The 26,043-nt window shown below is 39.4% G+C and overlaps 1 protein-coding gene across 8 annotated transcripts in view; it reads left to right on the forward strand.

Annotated features, from left to right (window-relative positions):
* FMN1 (formin 1) overlaps nt 1-26,043 on the forward strand; it is a 419,748-nt gene that overhangs the window by 357,435 nt on the left and 36,270 nt on the right. The gene's annotated exons all lie outside the window — the stretch shown is intronic.

The following is a 26,043-nucleotide window of genomic DNA, read 5'->3' on the forward strand; positions in this document are numbered from 1 at the left end:
CCCAAATTTTGGATAGCCTGAATGTGGGATGATCCTGTATTATAGTTCAGAGAAGTAAATTTCCCTTCACCAGTCCATTCGCTTTTAAAAATAAAGAAGACATTAAAATGAGTTGCAGATAAAAGTAATCCTTATTTAGTTATTTTGCTTCCTCAACCAACATAAGGTCTCTACATAAGGACAAAATTTGGATTCAGTATCTCCTAACTCTGCCACGTGGGACAAATGTGTCCCCCCTCATTTCTGTGTGGGTATTTGTCTAAATCTTGTCTCCCTTCCCACTACTGAGGTCTCACACCTTGGAGAGTTCTATCTAGATATAGACCATGGTTATATATGCCAGTAACAAAATAGTTGTGACTATTTTCATCACTCACGAATCTCACCCTTTAAACAGATAAGAGTGATTTACATGGATTGGCAGGAGTCAGAGAATCCTTATTGCTTTTGTAAGCTGAGACAATATGCCAAGTCCATACCAACACCAAATAAGGTATCTTGGAATGTGATTGCATCCATATGCTTTCAGCTAATGCAGTATAGGCACAGAGAACCAATTTTAGGAAACTGGCCTCAAAGGAAGGCACGGGCTGTTGATTTGATTCCCACCGTTCTACTCCAGCAGCCACATAGAGAGTCCTTAATATTAATTTTAATGTAAATTGGAGGAAATCTTTCAGTCTTTGAAAACTGTCCTTCACCCCCGTATCCTGGGGACCTGTGTTATTCACCAGCTAGCAACACTAGCAGCTGGAAGTAGAAGATGGTCTGTCTGGTCCTCCTGATTGCGTGCCTCTAAAGAGCTGTAAGGTTGACAGAACTTTTGCGTGTTTGTAACTTAGTAAGAAGAATAACTTGGTCTCATAAATTGTTGTGCCATCTTAGACTAGATATTGCGTGACAAATTTTTGTTATTGGGTATTTCTCTAGTTACATCAGTATTAACTAGAGTAGACCTTGAGGAAGCAGACAAGGACATTTTGCTTCATTTGGGCTGGAGTTTTGCTATGCAATTTCTGAGTTCTTGCACATTGCATTTTGAGTCTGTGACCAAATAGCCTGCTCTTGCTCCAAGTAAGCAAATATTAGCATTCTTGCCATCTACCAGTGTCTTTCCTCTAGGGGATGACAAAACATTTGATGTGAAGCAAATGTATATAGGTGCCAGCAGATAAAGAGTTTTTTCTTAGGTCATCTAACAGGAAATACTCTATTTTACCTACCAGTCTCCCTGTTCACTGGGAGGAATTCTGAGATCCTTAAGTAAAAGAAGTTGAAACTACTAACGTGTTCCTTTGTTGTATCAATATTTCTAGTAGTCGGGATGCATGCTTTCTATTCCCAGTAATTTTATTAGGTTACTAAAAAATTATGATTTGGTTAGGAGGGAACACGAGCCAAGTGGTAGGGCTAAATCCCGCCTTTTGTCTGAGTCGTGACAATATTTTAACCGCAAATGTTTATCTTTCATCCTCAGGGGAGATGAGTAGCCTCTTTTTTGAATCATCCTCTGCAGAGTGCAATAGATGTAAAGCAGCACTGTTATCCAAATTGTTAGCTCTTACAGCCAAGCTAGACTCTATTCACTGTTACAAAAACCCGGTGAGAACAAAAACATGTTAAATGATAAAGAATTACAAAATCACGTTTCAATTAGCTTCGTTAATTTGGAAAATGGAATTTCCCTTTGTATGACTTGGAGTGATCAAAATTTACCAAATTAAGAAGAAATTCTGACATTCTGCACTATAGAAAGGATGAACCATATTGGGCTTATTCTGCATCCTAATTTTTAATATCTATTCATGTTGATACATATGGATCTGATTACTTTTTTTTTTTTTTTTTTTTGAGACAGAGTGTCGCTCTGTTGCCCAGGTTGGAGTGCAGTGGTGCAATCTCGGCTCACTGCAACCTCTGCCTCCTGGGTTCAAGTGATTCTCCTGCTTCAGCCTCCCAAGTAGCTGGGATTACAGGCGCCTGCTACCACGCCGGCTAATTTTTGTATTTCACCATGTTGGTCAGGCTGGTTTCAAACTCCCAACCTCAAGTGACCCGCCTGCCTTGGCTTCCAAAGTGCTGGGATTACAGGTGTGAACCACCACACCTGGTCTGGGTCTAATTACTTTTAACCACTATACATTATTCAGTTGTGTGAATAAACGATGTTTTCCTTTATCCATACCTCTTTCACTTCCTGTTCTTAAGGTAGTCACATCATTCTGGACCTCTGCTGTAAAGGAGAGCCAGCAATCTGTATGTCCTTCCCTTTTTTTTTTTTTTTTTTTTGAGACAGAGTCTTGCTCGGTCGCCCAGGCTGGAGTGCAATGGCACGATCTCCATTCACTGCAAGCTCTGCCTCCCGGGTTCACACCATTCTCTTGCCTCAGCCTCCCAAGTAGCTGGGACTACAGGCACCCGCCACCACACCTGGCTAATTTTTTGTGTTGTTAGTAGAGACGGGGTTTCACTGTGTTAGCCAGGATGGTCTTGATCTCCTGACCTGTGATCCGCCCGCCTCGGCCTCCCAAAGTACTGGGATTACAGGCATGAGCTACCGTGCCCGGCCTGTATATCCTTTCTTCTTCATTGGATCATTAAAAAGATGAACAAGACAATAATGTGAAATGATTATAACTCTTTCGTTAGAAAGTGGTACAAACATGAAAACTAATGCTATTTTCTTATATGTTATGATTTCCATCTAAAAGGACAAGATTCCTTGATCATTGTTTTATTTAAATGAATAGTAAGTAATAATCCATTTGTGAAAGTGATGGGAATGTAAAATTAGACAAATGTGATTAGCTGGGCCTTACCGCCACAAACTCTGCCCAGGATAATGCTGTCAAGACCCAAAGACAGTCATTTTGTTGCTCATAAATGACAGTTTAAGCTGGTGAGTGGCTGAGGTCCAGCATTCCCCTTGGTTCCTAGATGGATGGTAAAGTTGCTTGGACCATAATTTTCCATCTTTCTTCTTGGAAAGAGTGACTGGAGGCCACTCAGTAAAGTGAACCTTGGAAAGAAGACTTCTGCCTCACACAATCTATTCATGAAAGGGAGCTATAAAAATAAACACGTATGCAGAGCCTAATGGAGACGTGGCAACAGGCCTGAGGACATGCCATCGCTGAATCCCCTCCTCTAATTCTCTTCTAGTTCTACTTCGTTTCAGAACACAATGAATACATCAGTTGTAGCCAAATGTGTGTGTTTTCTGAGCTTGTTTATCTGAAAAGTAGTTGAAGGAGATAGGAATGAGCGGCTTTGGAAAGAGCCAGCACTAGGAAAACTGGGAAGGACGTAAGAGAATAGCATTTCCACAGCTAAGATGCTATCTGGAAGGTGCCTGAAATATTGTGAAGATAGTGTGGGGGTCATGTAGTGTTCTAAGAGAAGATGGGTGTCTCTTTGTTTCTACATACAAACTCCAAGGTAAACTCCTAGGCGGGTATGATTTAAGAATGGAGCAAAGCATTAGCATTAAATGGCAAGAAGTCTGGATTAAACATAGCTGAAGAGAGGCTCCTTTGTTTTTCTCGCTGCTTTCCTGGTTTCTCATTAAATTGGTCTGTGCTTCCCTGGGATCCTTTGATTCTGGTTTTGCCCTCTTTTCACTGAATCTTCCTTTAATTTCCTTTGGTTGGATCTGATGACATTAACTCTTTCCATCAGTTTCTGAGCATACCCTTTTGGCTTGTTTCCTCTTTTTTCTTAAATCTCAGGGCAATACTTTTCCCCCAGGGAATTCGATCTCAGTGTCTTTCAACACCTTCACTGTTGGCCTGTGGCCTCTCAGGCTGCGCTAAGCAGGGCCCTGGGGAGTCTTGCACTGTCCTTGGAGAGCTGCCAAGGACATGGGCTTGGAACACTTGACCTCATGTGTCTCCCCACCACCCTTGTGAAGGAAGCAGCCGTTAGGCCCTCCTGACTTATGTGGAGGAGTCAGGAGTCACTAATCTGAGAGACACTCTACGGACCACACTGCTAAGTCACTGATAGATTTTGACATCCAGAGGGAGGGTCAGCTCCCTTGAGTCTCACTTTGAGTGATTTCTAACTACTATTTCCATCATTTGAGGTTTGTTATCCAAACAGACCTTATCCAAAATTTGCTGCTATTATTAGCAATGTCGTTGTTTGACCTCTCCAGACTACTTACTCTAAACAACATCTCCCACACTGATTTTATATGTCGGATCTAATACAATTTGGGGAAAAGGTTACTGAGTACCTAATCTTAACCATTCATTCTTTGTGAATAGGCCCACAGTGTGTCAGATACTGTGCCGAGCAAAGACAAGAGACGGTCTCCTGGCTTAAAGATCTCACAACGTAGTCAGGAGAGTCAATCCTAAACCGACAACTATATAATAGGGGAATAGCAATAAAAAGGATAATAGAGAAAATTTATTCAGCCCATTTTTGAGAGTCTGCAGTGTGACAGATACTGTGCCAGGCATAGTTTATATAGTCATGAACAGGACAGATAAACTTATAATTAGCAAGCACAAGAGACAGAAGAGCAAATAAGTAACCCATTGTATAATTACAAATTGTGGAAAGTTTATGTTTGGCTGAAGAGGGCTGTTATTAAGAAACCTACTTTAAAAGAGTAGGGAGAGTAGAACAGTGATGACATTTAATTCTGGGAAGGAGCCAGTTGCAGGAAGCACAGAAGGCAAACACATCGTAAGCAGAAAGAACACCATGATTGGCAGCCCTGAGGCTGCTGAGAGCTTGGCATACTGAGAGATTAAGATGGGCAAAGACAACTAGAACTAGGGCAAGACACCTAGGCAGGACCCTGAAGATCATGAGACGGAATTTGGATTTTATTCTACAGGAAGCCGTAAAACAATTTGTAAGATGAAACATTCATGTTTTGTTGTTGTTGTTGTTGTTGTTGTTTTGAGACGGACTCTCGCTCTGTCGCCCAGGCTGGAGTGCAGTGGCGCAGTCTTGGCTCACTGCAAGCTCTGCCTCCCGGATTCATGCCATTCTCCTGCCTCAGCCTCCCAAGTAGCTGGACTACAGGCACCGCCACCATGCCCGGCTAATTTTTTGTACTTTTAGTAGCGACGGGGTTTCACCCTGTTATCCAGGATGGTCTCAATCTCCTGACTTCGTGATCCACCCACCTTGGCCTCCCAAAGTGCTGGGATTACAGGTGTGAGCCACCGCATCCGGCCAACATTCATGTTTTAAAAGATTATTCTGGTTGCTGTGTAGACAAATAAGTGCACAGAGGCAAGAGTAGATAAGGAAGTTACTGAAGTAGCTCGGGTGAAAAATGAGCATCTTGGACCCAGCTGGTGGAAACTGAGATGGAAAAGTGTGGAGGATTTCAAAACTATGTTTTTGAAGTAGAAAAGACAGAAATTGGATTTAAACATAGGAGTTGTGCAAAGAAGCCAGATCCCAGGTTTTGATCATCTTAGTGAATGTCGATGCTATTTACTGAGGTGACTAAGACAAAGAAAGGAACAAATTTGTGTTATGGTGGGCAACTCAGGGAATAATCGGAATTCCTGGACAGCTATTCATGTCAGGATGTTCAGCAGGGCAGGGGAAATGCAAATCTGATGTTGAGAATGTAGTTTGGAGTTGATGATACAGATTTGAGATTCATCAGCAGAACAAGAGTAGCTGAGTTTATAGCTAATTATAAAACAGAGGGCTGGGCACAGTGGCTCACACCTGTAGTCCCAGCTACTCAGGAGGCTGAGGTGGGAGGATCACTTGAGCCTAGGAATTGGAGGCTCCAGTGAGCCTTGATTGCACCACTGTGCTCCAGCCTGGGTGATGGAGTGAGACCTCGTCTCTTAAAAGATAGAGAAGGGTCTAGAGAGTGAGCCTTGGAGCCTGAATAGATTTAAGAGTCTGGAGAAGAAGAGCCAGTGGAGGGAGCAGAGCAAGTGATCAGAATGGGTGAGATAAGTGACCAATGTTGAGCATGAACCTACCTGACTTGCCACTGATAAGTATTTTTTCCTTGCAAATAAAATTTAAAAATACTGTTTCTGAAAATGTTCAAAAAATTCTAAAGCATTATCTATGTGTAATCTGTCACATTCGTGTAGATATTTATCCACTCCGAGGTGAGCATGCACTAAGAGGACTATGTAAGAATCTGAGCCTCTGAAAACCGCTGTTGGGCTCCATACTGCAGCCCAGGCAGACTTGGCTTTTGTGGTATGAAGGAAATGGGACATACTGCTTTTTAAATAGTGCTCACAGTTATTAAATAACATGATTAATAATAACATGACCAAGGACTTTTAAAAGTTCCTTTCCCACCTCTCCCCTCTCACAGGGGTACATTATACTATCTGTTGGTGGTGGCGTTGCTGCCATCCCCAAGTCCATGTTTCAACTGTGTGTGGCTTCCAGCACTTCAATGAAATCTTATTTAGTCACAGATGCTGTTTTATAGAACTGTAAAGAAGGGAGCACATGGCTTTTGGCAGGGGCACACTGTTCAACGTGGCCTTCCCTATTTTTGCAGTAGGATGTTACAGCTCCAGGCTCCATGCCTTCCGCCTTGTAAGTTCAGGGAAGCCCATTCTGTGAAGAATACTTTTCGAATGTGAAAGTTACCCACAAAGCATTCTGGACCATGGGTGTGACTAGACCTCCAACATGAGTTGGAATAGCAGGTTTCAGGGGCTTTGTTTCCACATAGTGCCTTTAAAATTGGTATTTTAAAAATGGTTATGATTATACCACCATGTCCTTATTTATGATAAGAGTAAAATTGCTACTTTGGCATTTTGTTGGTTTAAAAAAATCTTAAAAAGTGCTTAAAACATGTAAAAATTGTCTATAGAATGTACATGAGAAGAAACTTAAAACTTTGAGTTTTAAAATTTAAGTAGTTTTTTTGGAATGACAGCATCTGTGAGAATTTTCTCATTCTGCAGAGATGACCTCTTTGGGCACACCTTGGTGTAGGCAATAACAGTAGAAACTCTCTGTCTTTGAGGCAGACCATGAATGGGCTCTTGGGTAGGAGAGACAGGGCAGTGCCTTGGGTAGTTAGTAGTGTCTCAGGATATGAGTGAGTACCCTGCCTCATGGAATATTCTGCCCTCCTCTATTCTCCCCAAGACAGAGTAGCTGCAGCATATTGTCCTACTCTTGTACCCAATGGTGAGACTCAACTAGAAAGATTGGTTCACTGTCCAGAATCAACAACTGAGGAAAGCCAAGAAACTCAACAAACAGGAGAACTGACACCTGAAAAAACATGCTTGTAGGCAGAACAGATATTCAGAACGTGTGTTTTATAATCTCAGAGAACTATAAGATACAGACACCTTCATGAAAAAAGAATCCAGTGGAAAATATAGAAATTAAAATTTGAGTTGATGAAATATTTTTAAGAGAGTAAGAAATACTCAAATAATGCAAGATTACTTCCCAGAAATGAAAAGACATTGCATCTGTTATTGAAAGAGCCAACAAAGGCAATGAAAAATAAATGCACACATATATGCACCCTTAATTCTTTATAATGAGCCTTGAGAAATCAAGGATTTAGAAAAATGCTGAGAGACAAGAAACTTCTCAGCAGCAACACTGGATACAGGGAAAAAATGGAGTAATAAGTGTAAAATCCTGAGGGGAAAAAAATCAGAACCTAGAATTCTAAATTTAACCAAACTGTCATTAAAGTAAATGAGAAAAGTAAATTCTTTTGAGAAATGCAGAGCCTACAAAGATTACTAGTCATAGATTTTTTTTTTTTTTTTTTTTTAGACAGACTCTCACTCTGTCACCCAGGCCTGGAGGGCAGTGGTGCAATCTCAGCTCACTGCAACCTCCACCTCCTGGGTTCAAGCGATTCTCCTGCCTCAGCCTCCTGAGTAGCTGCAATTACAGGTGCGTGCCACCATACCTGGCTAATTTTTTTTTTTTAGTAGAGGTGGGGTTTCACCATGTTGGCCAGGCTGGTCTCGAACTCCTGATCTCAGGTGATTCATTTGCCTTGTCCTCCCAAATGCTGGGTTTACAGATATCTCATAGATCTTCTCTTGAAGTTGTACTTCTTCAAGTTGAAAATGAATCTAGGAAGAAATGGAGTAGCAAAAGGTATAATGAGCGATGACACTTATAAAATAATGGTTAAAGCATTATTAATAAAATGTAAAGCATTCACGTTTGATAATGTGGAAATAAAATTGCAGATGATATCAAAATGGGATGAGGCATTGGATGTGACCATAGAATTTAGGAGGAGAAGGAAACGAAAAGCAAGCCACCCTTATATTTTTCCAGGTTAGAGTACTGAGATATAATTAGCTGTAGATAACCTTAAAATCACATGTATACTGGGTGTTAAGATTTAAGTATTAGCCAGGTGTGGTGGCTTATGCCTGTAATCCCAGCACTTTGGGAGGCTGAGGCAGGTGGATCACGAGGTCAGGAGTTCAAGAACAGCCTGGCCAAGATGGTGAAACCCCATCTCTACTAAAAATACAAAAATTAGCCAGGCATGGTGGTGGGCGCCTGTAATCCCAGCTATTTAGGAGGCTGGGGCAGAGAATTGCTTGAACCCGGGAGACAGAGGTTGCAATGAGCCGAGATGGTGCCACTGCACTCCAGCCTGGGCAACAGAGCGAGACTCCATCTCAAAAAAAAAAAAAAAAAAAAAAGATTTAGTTATTTATTATTCAAAAAGTTAGACTTTATCGTGTTCAAACCCATAAAGGAAAAATGAAACAAAGACAGTTTGGTGAATCCAACAAAAGTTAGGAAAAGGTGAAAAAGTAAATAGTCAGCAAGCTTGGTAAAGAAAAGTACAAAATAAATATGAGGATTAATCTAAATATATTCATAATCAAAATAAACATGAATGGACCAACTTTACCCAGGCAGCTGAAAGGAAAAAGAAATGACTCATTTAAACCTGTGAGAGGACAAGACAACCTGCCATTATTTGGATACTCTGATTATCTCTTAGAAAATCTATGATATTCGAACAGTGTTTATCCATCTCCAACAACAACAACAAAAGAAGCTGCCTCACACAATTTCAAATAATTAATAATCTAAAGGACAAAAGCAAAACCAAAAATATAAACAGTATCATAAGAAAATACAAGATCTCTTTATTAACTTGGAAGTAGACAAGACCTTCTTGCAAATGATTTAAGAAGCAAAAGACATGAAGAAAGTATTTGTGAATTTGACTGTTTCAGATTTAAATTTAAAAATGATAAACATTGTAAACAAAGTTAATAGACAAGCAAAAGCATGGGAAAATATATTTGCAAAATATTTAACAAATGATTTTTACCAAAATCTATGTGATTTGCAAAATTTCAAAAGTTTGACAACAACAATTATCAGCCTTTAGTAGTATTAAATTATGCTATCATTGTGGAGGACTATTTGACAGTCTCAAGTAAATTAAAACTATGTCTACCTAATACGCTAACAAATCTTCTCTGTGTCTTAGAGAAACCTTGCATGCTTGCACAGGGACACTCAGAAGTTCTGGAAGGATACATCCCAAAATAAGAGTACTTGAGTTGTGGAAGATAACTATGTCTATATGTGTTGGGGGAGACAGAGGGTTTGATTCAGAGGGCTCTCAGGGGGACTTTATCTGTAATGTTTTATGTTTTTATAAGGAGAATGCATAGTACCTAAATTAGTTAAGGATTAATTTTGCAAAATATTTAAGAGTGGAAGTTTTATTTTCAGTTTCATAATAGAATTAAAGCCTCTCTCTTTGCAGTTAAAAGAAAAAGTAGCCTGTCTGTTAACACAAAGTTTCAGGTTTAGCCCACTCTTTATGTAATCATGAATCTCTGTTACTCAGTTCACTTTTTATAATAGAGGGAGTTTTTAGATGAGAAGTTTATATACACCCTTCACGTTGTATTGATGGATTTTGGTTGGAAGTCGTCTGCGTTTATCTTTAGGCATATCAATTTTAAATGTTTAAATATCTGTAATTATTTTGTTTAACGCTGATGTAGTTGGACTTATTATTCAGTCCACCATTTGAGGTGGTGAAATCTTAAAAATACATCAAAGGCAAATTATTCTCTCCAGTCCTGTTTCAAGTATGCAGAAAATGGTAGGTAATGCATTTACATTTTTAATTTCATTATATAAATGGCATTAAACTAACCATAAAATAATTGCCAATAACAACATTGTTTCACTGAGCTTTTATACATGACTATGAATCATTTTTCCTCATCAAAATGAGAAGTGTTTTTTTTTCTTTCTTTTTTTAAAGTTAGATCTAAACGCCCAACTTTTGACCATACTTATCTTCTGCTTTCGAATTTTTTTTTTCTATCAGTCATTATATTTCTTTAGGAAACGTCTTTAAATTTTTTTAAGGGAAGGAACAAAGCTAGCAAAGAAACAGATGTGTCCCATATAAAATATGCAATAAATCTTGTCCCACAAATTCTTTGCTCTGAACTTTCTGACAGAAACTGTCAAATATCCACTTTAATTCAGGAATAAAATGTTCACTCCATGTCATGGCGCCAACCCCCATATGCCAGAATAAAGTTAGTGACCAGCCATAAAAACAGCAGCATAAGCACCTTTGAAACAGTACAAGTCATCGTGGGTGAGAACGCCCCATATAAATCCATAGGGAATTAATCTTGGCTTTGCTACTATCCTGCTGCGCATTTACAACAAGCTTCTACTCCCACACAGCAGAAGTGGTAATACTTTTTAAAAGGAGAGAGAAAATAAGAGAGCCGTGTGTCCACCTAATGAGCTTGTTGGTTGGGGGAAGGGGGTTGCATGCATCAGAAAGCAGTAGGTTTTCCTCCCCCTCCTCGGAGCTCTGGAATCCCCTTGAAGAGGCAGCAGCTAAGCCTCAATTGAACATGTGGGGTTCTTCTTCAGCTCGCCTTGCCTGCCTTCGCAGATCATGTGAAACCAATCTCCCTGAAGTGCAATCACAAGAAATGACTTCAGCTTCATAAATCATTGTTATCATCCCACAGGAGGAGGTAATGCTATGGTTTTTCTCCAGTAAAACATTTGAAGCCTCTGGTTTCATGAGCTTTTATTTATTTATTTATTTATTTATTTTTTCACTTTCTGAAATCAGCTTCATGCCACTTGTACAATTTGCTTCAGGCTTCTGCATACAGGAGATGGTGGCACTTCTCCAATTTGCCTGATATTTGAACATTTTACCCTCTCAGATTTCGAGGGAGATCTGTTTCCTACTGAATGCGTGCCTGTGTGTGTGGCTTGCCATGTACGCAGAGGCTTCACATGTGCTTCCAAGAATATACTGATCCGCAATAGTTTTTGCATGAAGGATATTTTCTTTATACTGTATTTTTCAAATGCAGAATAAGTAGTATAAGGTTTAAGCACAGGACAAGGAAATCTCAACTTACTTCGCAGTATTAGACACTATTTTAAAATGCACTTGTAGCCATGTAAAACATTTCTCTAAGGCACAAAAATAGAAAGACTAAAGGGTGAAGCAATGGATGATTTCCAAGTTAAGTCAAATGATAAAAATCTACCTTAATTCTATTTGGTAATATTTTAATAATCCTTCATAAACACTTCTCTCCTACAAGATCTCATTTAGGAAGAACTGTCAAAAAATTATTTTGAAATGCTTTCATGAGTTTCTAGAAAATGTTTTGTTTGAATAGGTGCCATACTCACTTTGAAATAAAGGCTAATTTTTCAACAATTATTTTTAATAATTATAAATTTAAATATAAATTAATTATAAAAGTATTCATTTAAAAGTTGACTTATACCTATACCTTTATGTTAAATAAAAAGCAAGGGAAAAAAATGAAAAAGCAAGAAAAGACATTACGTTCAATGTAATTTCAACTATATAACCAAAGCACAAATGAGTGTGTGATTATAAATATATACATTTATGAAATGAATCAACATATTAATAGCGGCCATTGCTTAGAGAAAGTCTTATGCACTGCTTTTGTTTTCTTATTTATATCTTTCTCAAATGTTCTACAGTGAGGATTTATTACTTGTAAAATCTGGGGAAAATACCAGATTGTTGTTAAAAAGGAGGGAAGAAATGACCCACGGTAACATTCGTTCTTATTGAATGTATTGTTAAATTGTTACCATATCAATGTGATTATTCAATGTTTGTACAAATTTTTCTTCAACAAAAGCTTTTTCTCTGAGGATGACAGTTATGATTGAAAGGTGACTCTGGAGGATTCCACCTGGAATTCTGTTCAATTCACTGTCAGCACTTTCACCTCGACTTAGAAGCAGTGTGGCTACTTTAAAAACCAAGCCTCATTTCTTTCTTTCCTTTTACTGGCTCTGATAATGATCACTTCTGCTAGTAGTTCATCTACTGGTGGAACAGATCAAATGTTCTTTAATGTGGAAAATATCTTCTACAGCATCTTCTTTGGGAATCCCAGTTCTCTCAGCATTTTCTTTTCCTGCAAATATCACCCGAGAGACAGATGATGACCTTCAGCACACCTAGATACTTGGTAACATCAGAGCTCTTGAAGTCATCTTGGTAATTCTTGGGTACCATTTCTAGTGGACCCGTTTTAAACCCCCAGCTATGATAAACCCTTGACCAAGTGAAATAAGAATGGGTCAAAAAGTAATTTGATGTTGTTAGCAATAGCCAATATTAGGGAAGTTAGACTTTTGTCAGGTTCTGTGGCCCTGTAAATTCAGTTTCCTAAGTACATTTAGACTTTGCCAGGGTTTTAAAGGAAGATTGATTTAAGGATAGCAATGGCTATTTTGTGATTACTTGCAGGACATTCTGGTAGTCTATTCATTTTTATGACTACACGTCTGAACAATTGTTTTTCTAGAGGGAGAGCTTCAACTACTTAACAAATGTGTTAAATTACACAGATGTCAGAGGTTTAGTGTAAATAGATCTAGAAGAATAAGAAATTTCCTTTGTCAAGGTGTGATGCTGTATATTGTAAATCATGTATAAGTATGGCTTCTTTCTTCTCTTAGTTTTTCTTTAGTTAAAATCAATCTTAAGCCATTAAGATCTCTGACCCTACCTAATAGCTTTTTATCTGAATTTTACTGTTCACAATGTGATTGAAACTATTCTTAATATTGGATGTCCTTCTGAACAATTTGTAAAAAGTATGTAGAATGGTTACTTTATAGAGATTGTAGAATTTCCTGTTGCCTGTGAGTATAAGGTGTGAATAGAGGACTTTAATGTGGGTGACTGCCCCCTGAAATTTAACTTATCCATGCCGATGGTGGTTTTTCTGTTATGACTTGTTTCTCTATTGTTCCACTCTGTAATAATATGACAGTTTTATAGTTTTTCAGCAGGAACCTATAAAGAATCACAGTATGTCACAGTGAAAACTAGACTGGAGTCCGGGGACAGCTTCTTTCTTTTTTGCCCAAAACTATTTGTATGACCTGAGGCAGGTCCCTCGCTTTCAAAGTGCTCTGCAGCTGCCTCCACACAGCATCTGTTGTTTCTTCTTCTGATTATATTAAATGAGCCCCTTTCTTCAAAAAGCAACTGAAAACAAATGAAAAACAAAAATCCTCTTAACCAGAGAGGCAGACATAGCAACCATTATATTCTGGTATGTTACCTTCTGCCTTTTTTATAGATATAATATTTTGGTAACTATATATAGAATTTGTGTGATATACATTTTGACATCGCTTTAGGCACATCATGCCACTGCTTTATATTCTTTATTTGTAATTTTGGCATAGCATTTTCCCGTGATACTTTTTGCAAGCACGTTTTGTGGTATGTGGGTCTAGGAAGTGTACTTTAATCCTCGGGAGCTTACTGTAGGGATACCCGTATTACTAAGGAAAAACAGGGTGCTCAAATTCCCCAGAGAAGTTTCACAGGAACCCAGGAAAGGCTGCACAAGCAAATGTCGTTGGATTACAAAGAATTATAGTGGTGGTGGTAGTCATTATCGTGATTGACATTTACTTAACTAATGTGCCAGGTGCCATGGCTGAGCACCTTACAAACATCTCTTTTAATTACTACAGCTGTCGAATGTCGGTTCTATCATTACTTTCATTTATAGATGAGAAAACTGAGTCTTAGCCACATTAAACAACTTACCCAGTGTCAATAGTTAGAAAGTAATGGAGCACTTGGAAGCTTCGGCTCCACTATTATCCACAGTGTAGAACCTAAGAATTCAGTAGCATAGCACCTGGCATACTCTGAGTATTCAGTGAATGTTCATCATCATCATCATTGCCACCACCACCACCAATCTGACTGTCCTAGGCCATTGTATTAGACTACTTTACAAGCATTAGATTGACTGTCGTTGGATCTTAGTAGCTATGGCTGGTGAGGGGAAGGGGACACAGTCCAGTACATGATTCTGTTATTGGAAAATCCACTATTCAATCTCCTATTACTGTTTAACTTAGCTCATTTTTAAACTATAGCATGAGGGGTTTATATGACGTAATTTCTTAAGTTTTGTATAGCTCCAAAGTTTTCAAGTATAGGGTTTCATTTTATCCAATGTACATATGGACAAGTTAAAGTCTGAAGAATAAAGTATTGACCCTAAATATCATAGATAATCATCAGAGGCAGTTATGGGAAACCCAAAGACGCCAGTTGGAGAACCTTTTCTTCCACTTAAAAAAATTAACACGAGGTACTTTCCTTCTTTAGATTTGCTGAATTTCTAGTACTAAAATGCTATGAGATTTAAAAAATGAGATAATTGCTTTTGAAGAACACTACTTTAAAGAAGAAATAAAAATAAATCATGCAGGCCGGGCACGATGGCTTATGCCTGTAATCCCAGCACTTTGGGAGGCCGAGGCGGGCGGATTACGAGATCAGGAGATCGAGACCATCCTGGATGACACGGTGAAACCCCGTCTCTACTAAAAATACAAAAAATTAGCCAGGTGTGGTGGCGGGTGCCTGTAGTCCCAGCTACTCGGGAGGCTGAGGCAGGAGAATGGCATGAACCTGGGAGGTGGAGCTTGCAGTGAGCCAAGATTGCACCACTGCACTCCAGCCTGGGCGAGAGCGAGACTTCATCTCAAAAAAAATAAATAAAAAAACGTGCAGCCTGTTACCACTTTGCTTATGAACCTGGTACAAATTCACACTTTTGTGGACATTCTCACCAATTAATAAAGCAACAAGTTACTGATTTATAAACACTAGGCTTATAGTCTCAAGTGCTAGGCATTCGAATACAAAGTTTGAAAGAAAAAGGCCATAGTCCATGCCTTTCAGAAAGTATACACCTTCAGACTAGTGCTAATGTTAAAATAAGACAGAGTTGTTTGGGAAAGAAGACCTTCCTCCAAATTAGTATACCTGCAATTTATCACCAAATGGTTGTCCAGAGTCTTGTGATTGTAAACCCCATTGCTTTTGAAATTTCACTAAGGTTCTTGAGGAAACAAAATGCAAGAAGCCTTCTTTTAAAAGTTTAGCTTCTTTGCAATTCCTAAGATTTCCTAAATGGTGTCTGCTGTCTGAATGATAAGCCTATAGAGTTTAGTTTCCCTACATGACACCTGAAATACTTCTAAATTATTGTAGAAGGTTGGACCCTTCCTATTGGAAATGAGATGGCTGGGAGGCAAGGTAGACATTACAAGGAAACAGGCTTTATGTATAATTGTTTCTTAAATTACAAGGAAATAGGTTTATGTATAATTATCCCTTAAGTGAAAGTTATATCTTATAAATATGCTTGTTTAGAAGTATCTGTGAAAAATAACTAAGGAAAAGCATTTTACAAAAGACATCTGTCACTTGTATTAATGCTGATAAGTTAAAGGCATGTATGGGCCTAGAAGATGGTATAACTTGGAGAATTTCAGGCCCTGTTTGAGAATGCAACCACCTGACTCCTATTAATGTTAATGAGTCCCTTACCAGATCGTTCTAAAATTGTACCCCCATGGTCTGTTTTAAAGCATCAAGAGTCAGGAAATGTAGAGTGAAAGCTGAAATTCCATCTTGGAACCTTGTCTCTGGTGTATCTATTTCTGTGGGAGATGTGTCGTACAGAGCAGCTTCGAAATACCACCTCAGCGTTTGGGGATCCTGGAGAAAAATGCTGCCCCTTGGGAAGCAGCAGGGAGCGTTGGAAAATGTAGATTACTAGTCACAAATTATTAGTCAAAAGACCTGGATTCTGTGACTAAATGTGTAATCCAAAAAGTCACTTCATCTACTTGGGTATCCATTTTCTCCACGTTGAGATTAAATAGTTGGGCTAAGTTATAGCGAAGTTATCAGCCTCCTCAAGTAATTGCATCTGTATCACTCAAAGCGAAGAGGTTTCTGTGTACAGATGGTTGTGCAGCATTGAGGGACTTCACTGGACTACACAGAAGCAGAGGAAAAAAGGGAGTAGACTATTAGCCACGAATTAAGTGATTGCCTTTAAGAAGAATGAGCAGAATCCTTCATAAAGTCTGAAGGCCAAGTGTTTTGTCAATACTGTAAATGGTTGAAAGACTTCCCTGGGGGCGAAACATCTCATCTCTAGTGAAAATATATTGGGGGGAAAAAGTGAGTTTACTTCTGAAAAAGTGTGGGTAAATATACTTCATTTAGATCCCAATTATACTTGTGTCCGATTACCTCCTAGAACTGTGACTTGATAAAATGTTTACTTTTGCAGTAGTTACTATTGAGCACAGACTAGGTGTATCATGAGGTTAGGTGTTTGAGATTATTAGTCATTCCTCAGTATCTGTGGAGGATTGGTTCCAGGACCCTTATGGATACCCAACTCGACAGATGCTCAAGTCTCTCATATAAAATGGTGTCATAATTGCTATAACCTACACCCGTTCTTTAAATCGTCTCTAGATTACTTATGATACCTAATACGATGTAAATGCTATATAACTAGTTGTTATGATTGTGTTGTTTAGGGAATAATGACAAGGAAAGAAAAAGCATGTATATGTTCAGCACAGAAGCAGCCATCCATTTTTTCCCCAAGTGTTTTCCATCTGCAATCCATAACCCACAGATACAGAGGGCCAGCTGTACATTGTGATCTCTGAAATCGTACCTATCACCTATACAAATTATTATTACAGTCATCAGAGAATATAAATGAGTCCATGACAACTGAAATGTTTCCAAAGTATTGTGGAAGGTCTGACCCTTTTTATTGTATACAAACAGCACTTTGTAATTCACATTGTTATACCAATAAGATATATTACGAATATCATCGTACTAGATTTAGAGATAGAGGCTGAGAATTTCTAATCTGAAAATCCAAAATGTAAAATGCTCCAAAATCTGAAACGTTTTGAGCACTGACATGACACTGAATAAAGTGTCCATTGTGCTCCTGCATTTTGACAAGACCTGTCACTTGACTTTATGTGACGGGCCTCGGCCAAAATGCAGGAGCACAATGGACAGTTTATTCAGTGTCCTTGAGGGAAGACTAAAATGACCTTCACCCACTATGTATAAGGTATATATGAAACATCAATGAATTTCTTCTTTAGACTTGGGTCCCATCCCCAATATATTACATTATGTATATGCAAGTATCCCAAAATGTGGGGGACAAAAATTGAAACTGGAAACAATTCTGGCCTCAGGCATTTTAGATAAGGAGTACTCAGCCTGTATAAAAGTGTACATGACTTAATATTGTAAGTCCCTTGTAAGTTTGATTGCCTCAGGACTCACATTTTCAACTGTGTGTAAGGGAATTACGTCGTACTGCCCTAACTCCGCCATCGTGTGTAATGAGTTGGCGTTGTCCTGGACATTTAGAGTGTTACCAGTCGTGTGTATGTGGGGAAACTGAGAAAAGAGCTGCTCAAATCCTTTCCTGTGTTCTCCAGTTCACATGAAGGACCCTGGCCGAGAACAGCCCCAGGTGCCCAGGTTAGGCAATGCCATTTTGTGTGGGTGTGGGGGGAGGTGTGCGTGTGTGTGTGCGTGTGTGTTTTGATGTCCATAAAATACTCCAATTCACTTAAGGGGCAGCTAGAAATGGCAGATTAAAATGATGAAAAGGGCTGGGTGTGGTGTCTCATGCCCGTAATCCCAGCACTCTGAGAGGCTGAGGTGGGTGGATCGCTTGAGGTCAGGAGTTCAAGACCAGCCTGGCCAACATGGCGAAACTACAAAAATGAGCCAGGCGTGGTGGCATGTGCCTGTAATCCCAGCTACTCAGAAGGCTGAGGCAGGAGAATGGTTTGAACCCAGGAGGCAGAGGTTGCAGTGAGCTGAGATCGCACCACTGCACTCCAGCCTGAGTGACAGAGTGAGACTCCGTCTCAGAAAAAATAATAAATAAATAAATAAAAGGATGGAAAAGACAAGATCTAGAAAGTCTGACTGAAAATAAGAGGATCCAGGCTAGAACATCAGCCCGGGAAGTAGACTAGATGACTGTTTGAAGACTCCTTTTATCTGGATTTCTGTTTTTTAATTTTATGACTCTGAAGACCTCTTCAGAGTATAGTAACACAATGTCCTTTACTTGGTACTTTCACCAAAAGCCTCGTTTCCTAGCCCACTTTAGCCTTAAGCAAGTGACCTGGAAATCCTGCATCCTACACTGGGGACCTTGGCAGTATGTCTTTACACAGCCTTGTAACACTTCATACAGAAAATCTCACAAGTGACCCTCTGCTCTTCAGTTTTACCATCCAGCTTAGACACTTGCACATGTAAGCTCTGACAGACCAGAAATGATCATTCTTCTCATTTCACCACAACCAGGAAAACTAGTAACTTAGGAAGACCAGAGAGGGTGTCGTCCTCCACGGGCAAGCATACCAGAAGGAAAAATGTAAGGGTAAGAGCTCTGCATCACTCACTGCTTCCAAATATCTATTTTTCTTCTCTCAAATGTTAAAAGGCCATCCCTTTCCAATGTCAGCGTGCTGTGCCTCAGTGAGTGTAAAGCATTTGTTTCTCCTGGAAAGTGCACAACAGGGATTTTCTAAGACATGGAAAATGATTGCCACACGCACATCAGATGGATCCCACATGAAGCAGAGTGCAGTCCCTTTGTTTCCTTGTTAGCATCACCCGGCTCCTCTATTTGTAGAGCTGTAATAAAAACAAGTTCTTTACTGTGCGTCCTGTTGGTTTATACCAACCATGTCAGGTCCATAAACCATGGTATATTAAAGTGTAATAGACTGTGTAAAGAATACTAGGAAGATATTCCAACCCTTATCCCTTCCCCTTATTTCACAATTTACTGCCTCCCAGATGGGCATCCATAAATATGGCTTAATTGTGTTTGGCATAAAAGCCCCACTTTCTTTGAAGAGTGACCGCCTCCTTCAGCCACTCTCATTGTATGAGTGCCACCCTCTTGAGAATAAAAACTTTGGGTATTTGGGGACATTTAAATGGTGAATGTTCTTAGTCTGAATATTTTATGGAAATACCATTTTATTTATAAAAACTTTCTCTTTTTCAAAGTTAACTCTGGAAAATAGTATATTTTAAAGACTCAATCTGATAGAGATGAAACTGGAGGGTTAAATCTATTTGTGCCTCCCTATAGTGTTAGTGCTATTTGTGCCTGTGTTAATGTATCAATCTAAAAGCAGAACATAAGATGGACATAGTATTCTTTTGCTTTTCAGTTCCGCTCTACTCTTTACTCTTTTGTTGCAAACAAAAGATGGAAGATTAGAAATTCTGTGCCAAAAAAACAGGCACTTAATGTGTAGGGACTGTGTTCTGCTAACATGGGTTCTTCTGTTGTATACTTTTCCATCTGTCAAATAAGTACACAAGACTGGGCATGGTGGGTCACGCTTATAATACCAGCACTTTGGGAGGCTAAGGCAGATGGATCACTTGAGGTCAGGAGTTTAAGACCAGCCTGGCCAACATGGTGAAACCCTGTCCCTACTAAAGATACAAAAATCAGCTGGCCATGGTGCGTGCCTATAATCCCAGCTACTGGGGAGGTTGAGGACGGAGAATCGCTTGAACCTGGGAGGTGGAGGTTGCAGTGAGCTGAGATTGTGCCACTGCACTCCAGCCTGGGTGACAGAACAAGACCCTGTCTCAAAAGAAAAAAAAGATAAGTACACAAGTGCCTACTAGGTGATAGTTGAGAGAAAAACTCTGAAACGGATTTTGGTTGCAACTCTGAAGGAGCACAGAGTCCAGTGGAAAAAGCCAACTGCCAGCCAGTGATCTTGACATAGCCTTCTGTGTGCTATGATGAGGAGTTGTGTGGAGATAGTGTGTTTGGATCTCCACAGAAAGAACCACTCACCACATTATGCAAGAGAGGCATGGAGGGCCTCTCGGAGGAGATTTTCAAGCTTGGTTTTTGAAGAAAGAAAAGACATTCAAACAGAAGGATAGGAGAACAGCAAGGAAGAGAAGGCATTAGAAACAGAAGGAGCAAAGTGCCCAAAAATAAAGACACCATGCAACAAGTTGAGTCCAGAGAACAGCCATGAGTCCCATGCAGCAGGAGCTCTGGGGATGAAAGTATGGGGATGGCAGGAAGCACGCATGAGGGGCTCACTGGGAACTGCCAATGCACTTTGTCTTCAGAGGGGGAACCAGTGAGAACGTTAAGCAGAAAAGGGGCATAGTTCACTTTGTCTTTTAAAACGGCTGTTTTGGTGGTAACAAAGAGAATTGAATTTACTGTGCAATGAGGGGAACCAGTTACAGGTCACCATATAGAGTCTAGAGGTTAAGGAAGAAATCTTAGCTCTCAGGAAACTTACCTCTTAAAAAAAGACTCCTGGATCATTATCTTTTATTTGGGATTGGGGAAGTGATCCAGTTAATCAGGTCAAAGATTACAGAACTCAGTGGTCATTAAGGGGAAAAAACAGGTGAGAGTAATCATAAGTACCGCTCCCCTCACACCCACCCCCATGACTCCCGGTTATTTGTTAAATTATAAATAAGTTTTTCTCTTTTTCTCATGAGGATGAAATAAAACAAAATGAACTGAAACAGCAAATAAAATGACTTCAGGTCAGACATAGGGAACCACCCTGTTGTAGAAGAGCCTTTTACAGGCCATGCTAAGGACGTCAGCTCAGTGAGTGAAATGAAAAAAACACTAACGTTTTGAGCATAAAATGATAACAACCAAAATTCTTGTCTACTGAAAGCAGTTATGAACATTCTAAAGAAAGCATGTTGTGTGAAATTTTGTGATAACCACGCCAAAGTCAGAAAGCTAGAACAGTGACTATTAGCATTTGCTTGTAGCCAATCGACAATAAATGGCCGCCATTCTTGAATGCCCACCGTATGTCAGTCACTAGATTAACCTCACACGTTCAGTATATCTCATAGTCACAAGCACTTTGCAAGGTAGATCTTACTATTCCCATTTTATGGATAAGGCTCAGTGGAGTTAAGTGATTTTCTGAAGATCACCCAGTTCATAAGTATCAGAGCAGAAATTCAACCCAGGTCCGCCTGATGCAAAACCCAAGCTCTTTCCTCTATGCTACACTTCATTTGACTTTGGCAAAACAGCCAACGCTTTGGAAGCTTGAACCCCCAGCAACCATGGCATGACGTTGAACTGTCAAAGACCCGACTGCAAAGACTGACTGCAACTCTGTGGGTGGTAGGTATCATCATCTCCATTTGACAGAGCGGGAAACTGAAACACAGGACACTGTGATTGATTCATGACACTCAGATGACACAGCGAGGCTTAAAGCTTGGCGTTTAGGTGTTGTGAGTTCTGATTTGCATTCCTTGGGCCCATAGCCGTGGAATAGAAAGAGCCATTTCTGCTTCACTTGGTAGGCTACGGAACTATGAACTTGAGAATTGTTCTTGTGGAGCAATTTCATGATAACTAATAAAACAATGGCCAGCAAATGAACCAGAAAACAAAATTTCAGGGTATTAAAGGTTTACACAAAAGCCAGCAGTCTTTATTCAGTCGAGACTGTATTAAATAAAATCCACATATGTGTCTCTTTTAACAAAACACCTTTTGAGGAAGCCATGTTACTTTCTCTCTGTGACACAGAATTATGAAAAATGTTACTTAAGGAGAAAATTTACATTTAAGAAAAACCAGGTAGTCTGCCAGTGACATAAAAATTGTACCATGTTATAAGCGTGTCACCAGGCAAACTTACCTCTCAGCTTTCTCCAAGCATTTCCCAAGATTCACCATCATCACAGCATGCAAGTAACCTTGGTAAAGACATTTAGGAGACAGAATTTATGTTAAGCAAAACTTCTCATTTTTAATACTCTGACTTATTTTCCTTATTGCTTTTATTACCTTGAAAACTGTGAGACCATCAGTCACTATTGTAAGCAGCTACATTTCATTCCTACGAGTTGGAAAAGAATTATATTTAACTCATGGCAGACAATAAGAAAGCTTCTTATAAATAAGAGAGAGGAGGAAAATAAGAACAAAAGTGTTTAGAAAGACAATAAATAGAGGAGAGAAGAACAAGTTGAGGGATGCCTTTTATTTCCCTACCTCCCCATACTGAGTCTGACAGTTCCTCCAAACCCATCTGTCTCCTAAGATACATACCCCCGCTTCACCTCACATTAGTAGTGTCCCAATTTAAATCCCAAAGCGGGCCAGGTATGGTGGCTTGCACCTGTAATCCTAGCACTTTGGGAGGCCAAAGTGGAGGATCGCTTGAGCCAAGGAGTTTGAGACTAGCGCATATATATATATAAAAAAAATACTATATGCTATATATAACATATAATATATGCTATATATACTGTATGCTATATATTATCTGCTATATATAATATATAATATATGCTATACATAATATATAATATATACTATATATAATATATGTATAATAGCAAGACCTCATCTCTAAAAAATAAGGTAAACCAGGCACGGTGATGCACGCCTATAGTCCCAGCTACTCGAGAGGCTGAGGTGGAGGGATTGCTTGAGCCTAGGAGTTTGAGGCAGCAGTGAGCTATGATCATGCCTCTGCACTCGAGCCTGGGTGACAAAGTGAGACGCTGTCTCAAAAAAAGAAAAATGAAGCATCTAAATCCCGCTATTTATGTGGCTTTGTAGAATAGAAGACTAAGTAAATTTTACACATCAATTTGAGCCACTCCTAGTCAAAGAACAGTTCATCTAAGACTTGTCATCTTCAATTTCAATATTGCCTTTCCCTTTGTGTACCGAGCCGCAGTGGGACGTGCTCTAGCTGCCCAGGCATGCCTAATTTGGTAACTCATGGAGAGTCTCCTTCTATAGTCCTCCATCTATGCTCTGGATGGGTTTTTTGGTTTTGTGTTTTGTTTTTATTGTTACCACTTATCAAAAATTACTTACACTGATTCTTATTCTCTCGGGTTTAATTATTTGTCTTCCCCAACAGGAACAAAAGTTCTACAGGGAACTTTGTTTGCTTACTTCACTGGTGGATCCCAAACACCTGGGATAGTGTCTAGCGCATGGAAGGAAGGAATAAACCCTCCTATGTTATGACGTCAGCAGCTACTAGAGGCTGAAATCAGAGGTTGCAGAGCCACACGTGGCCAGCAAGACTGTTCTCTTTGTCATATTATGTTTGAATTTTTTTTAAGTTGGAAACATTCATTTAGAAATCCCTTTCTAGCTTCTAGTCTAAAAAACTAAATCTGGTAACAGGACCAAGTGCTTGTTCTCTCGTAAATGGAGTACAGCCTTCCCACTTCCCTGCAATTCCCTACTGTCTCTCCCACTTTAAGGCTATCAGGTCCCGTGTTGAAAAACTAGAACTAGAATGTTAGAACACTGGGATTCTTATACTTGGCCCACACTTAGCTTGTTTGTTGATGGTATTAGAATTTGAGTTTGTGACTCCAGTCTTTAAACATGGTTCTTCCAGATAATGTATTTGTGTTTTGCTTGGAGCATCTCAAAGACTTAAAATGTGTAATGGCCTGGTTGGAAATTTTACGCATTCAAGTGAGAGAAATATTTTAGGCTGTTAGAGCTTCCAGGTCACACCACAAGGGTAGATGCCTTTTTTATCTGTACATGGGCAAAATTAGGAAAAATTTAGATGACTAATTTCTTCTCATTTTCCTGGAGGCGCTTTTCCCTAAACCCTCGGAGTTTCTGCAGTGTGCATTGGCTCTTAATAATACCTCTTTTTACATGTATTATCTCATTAAATCTTTACAGCAGCTGTATGATAATGGTCACTATGGCTATTCTCATGGGACAGATGAGGCAATAACTAAGCATTTGGTCTTAACTAAGTTGCCCAGAGTCACACAGGTAGTAAATGGTAGGGCCAGGTTTAATAAAATGGTGGTGTTTCAAAATCCCTTATTACCTTTCATGAAGTATCACAGCATAGATCCTAAACATAAGATTCATTTTTTTTTTTCATTCATTTAAAATCATTGTAGCCCTAAATTAAAGGAATCTGAAGGCTTGTATAGCTTACGTCTCGACTTTCCTATTTTTCTGGTATTTTTAAAGTGTGAGAGTGGTATTTTCATATACAATAATATATCTTCTGATTGTAGAGAAGGATATATAAAAGAACCACCCTAAAATGAAAACTCTTGATAATCCTATAGAAAGAACATAGGTTCTTGACCTGTGGATTCAGAGTTGTATCTCAGTATCATTGATTTTCTTAGTAACCTCATGAAAACATTATTCTGACAAGAGTCCACAGGCTTTCCTAGACTGCCAAAAGGGCCTGTGGGTGTGGAGGCAGTGTGTGCAAGATTCCCATGACTCTGAGCAGAACTGAACTGTTGCAAATGCTACTGAGTTTATTATGTTCCCGTGTTGGTTTTGTTTTTTGTGGGAACATTAAGGGGGAACATGATGAGATGTGCAAGAGTGAGCACATGTCCTGATCTACCCAGATTGCCCTAATTCATGTCTTTGTCCAGGTGTAATTATTAATATCAGTCTCAAAAGTGTCCCAGAGAAAACAAATTATTTGGCCTCTGTTAGCTATGTCTGTTATCAAGACTTCATGACTAAAACACCAAAAGCAATAGCAACAAAAGCCAAAACAGACAAATGGGATCTAATTAAACTAAAGAGCTTCTGCACAGCAAAATAAACTATCATCAGAGTGAACAGGCAACCTACAGAATGGGAGAAAATTTTCGCAATCTACCCATCTGACAAAGGGCTAATATCCAGAATCTACAAATAACCTAAACAAATTTACAAGAAAAAAAAACAATCCCATCGAAAAGTACGCAAAGGGTATGAACAGACACTTCTCAGAAGAAGACATTTATGCAGCCAACAGACACATGAAAAAATGCTCATCATCACTGGTCATCAGAGAAGTGCAAATCAAAACCACAGTGGGATACCATCTCAGGCCAGTTAGAATGGCGATCATTAACAAGTCAGGAAACAACAGATGCTGGAGAGGGTGTGGAGAAATAGGAACACTTTTACACTGTTGGGAGTGTAAATGAGTTCAACCATTGTGGAAAACAGTGTGGCGTTACTCAAGGATCTAGAACTAGAAAAACCATTTGACCCATCCATCCCATTACTGGGTATATACCCAAAGGATTATAAATCATGCTACTGTAAAGATATATGCACACGTATGTTTATTGTGGCACTGTTCACAATAGCAGAGACTTGGAACCAACCCAAATGTCCGTCAATGACAGACTGGATTAAGAAAATGTGGCACATATACACCATGGAATACTGTGCAGTCATAAAAAAGGATGAGTTCATGTCCTTTGCAGGGACATAGATGAAGCCAGAAACCATCCTCAGCAAACTATCACAAGGACAGAAAACCAGACACCACATGTTCTCACTTATAGGTGGGAGTTGAACTATGAGAACAGATGGACACAGAGTGGGGAATATCACACACCAGGGCCTGTTAGGGGTGGGGGTTTGAGGGAGGGATAGTATTAGGAGAAATACTTAATGTAAATGACAAGTTGATGGGTGCAACAAACCAACATGGCACATGTATACTTATGTAACAAACCTGCACATTGTGGACATGTACCCTGGAACTTAAAGTATAATTAAAAAGAAAAAAAGCAGTGGTGGCAGATAAAGCAAATGG

Source organism: Papio anubis, chromosome 7 (assembly GCF_008728515.1).
Source record: "Papio anubis isolate 15944 chromosome 7, Panubis1.0, whole genome shotgun sequence".
In the NCBI taxonomy this organism is placed as follows: Eukaryota; Metazoa; Chordata; class Mammalia; order Primates; family Cercopithecidae; genus Papio; species Papio anubis.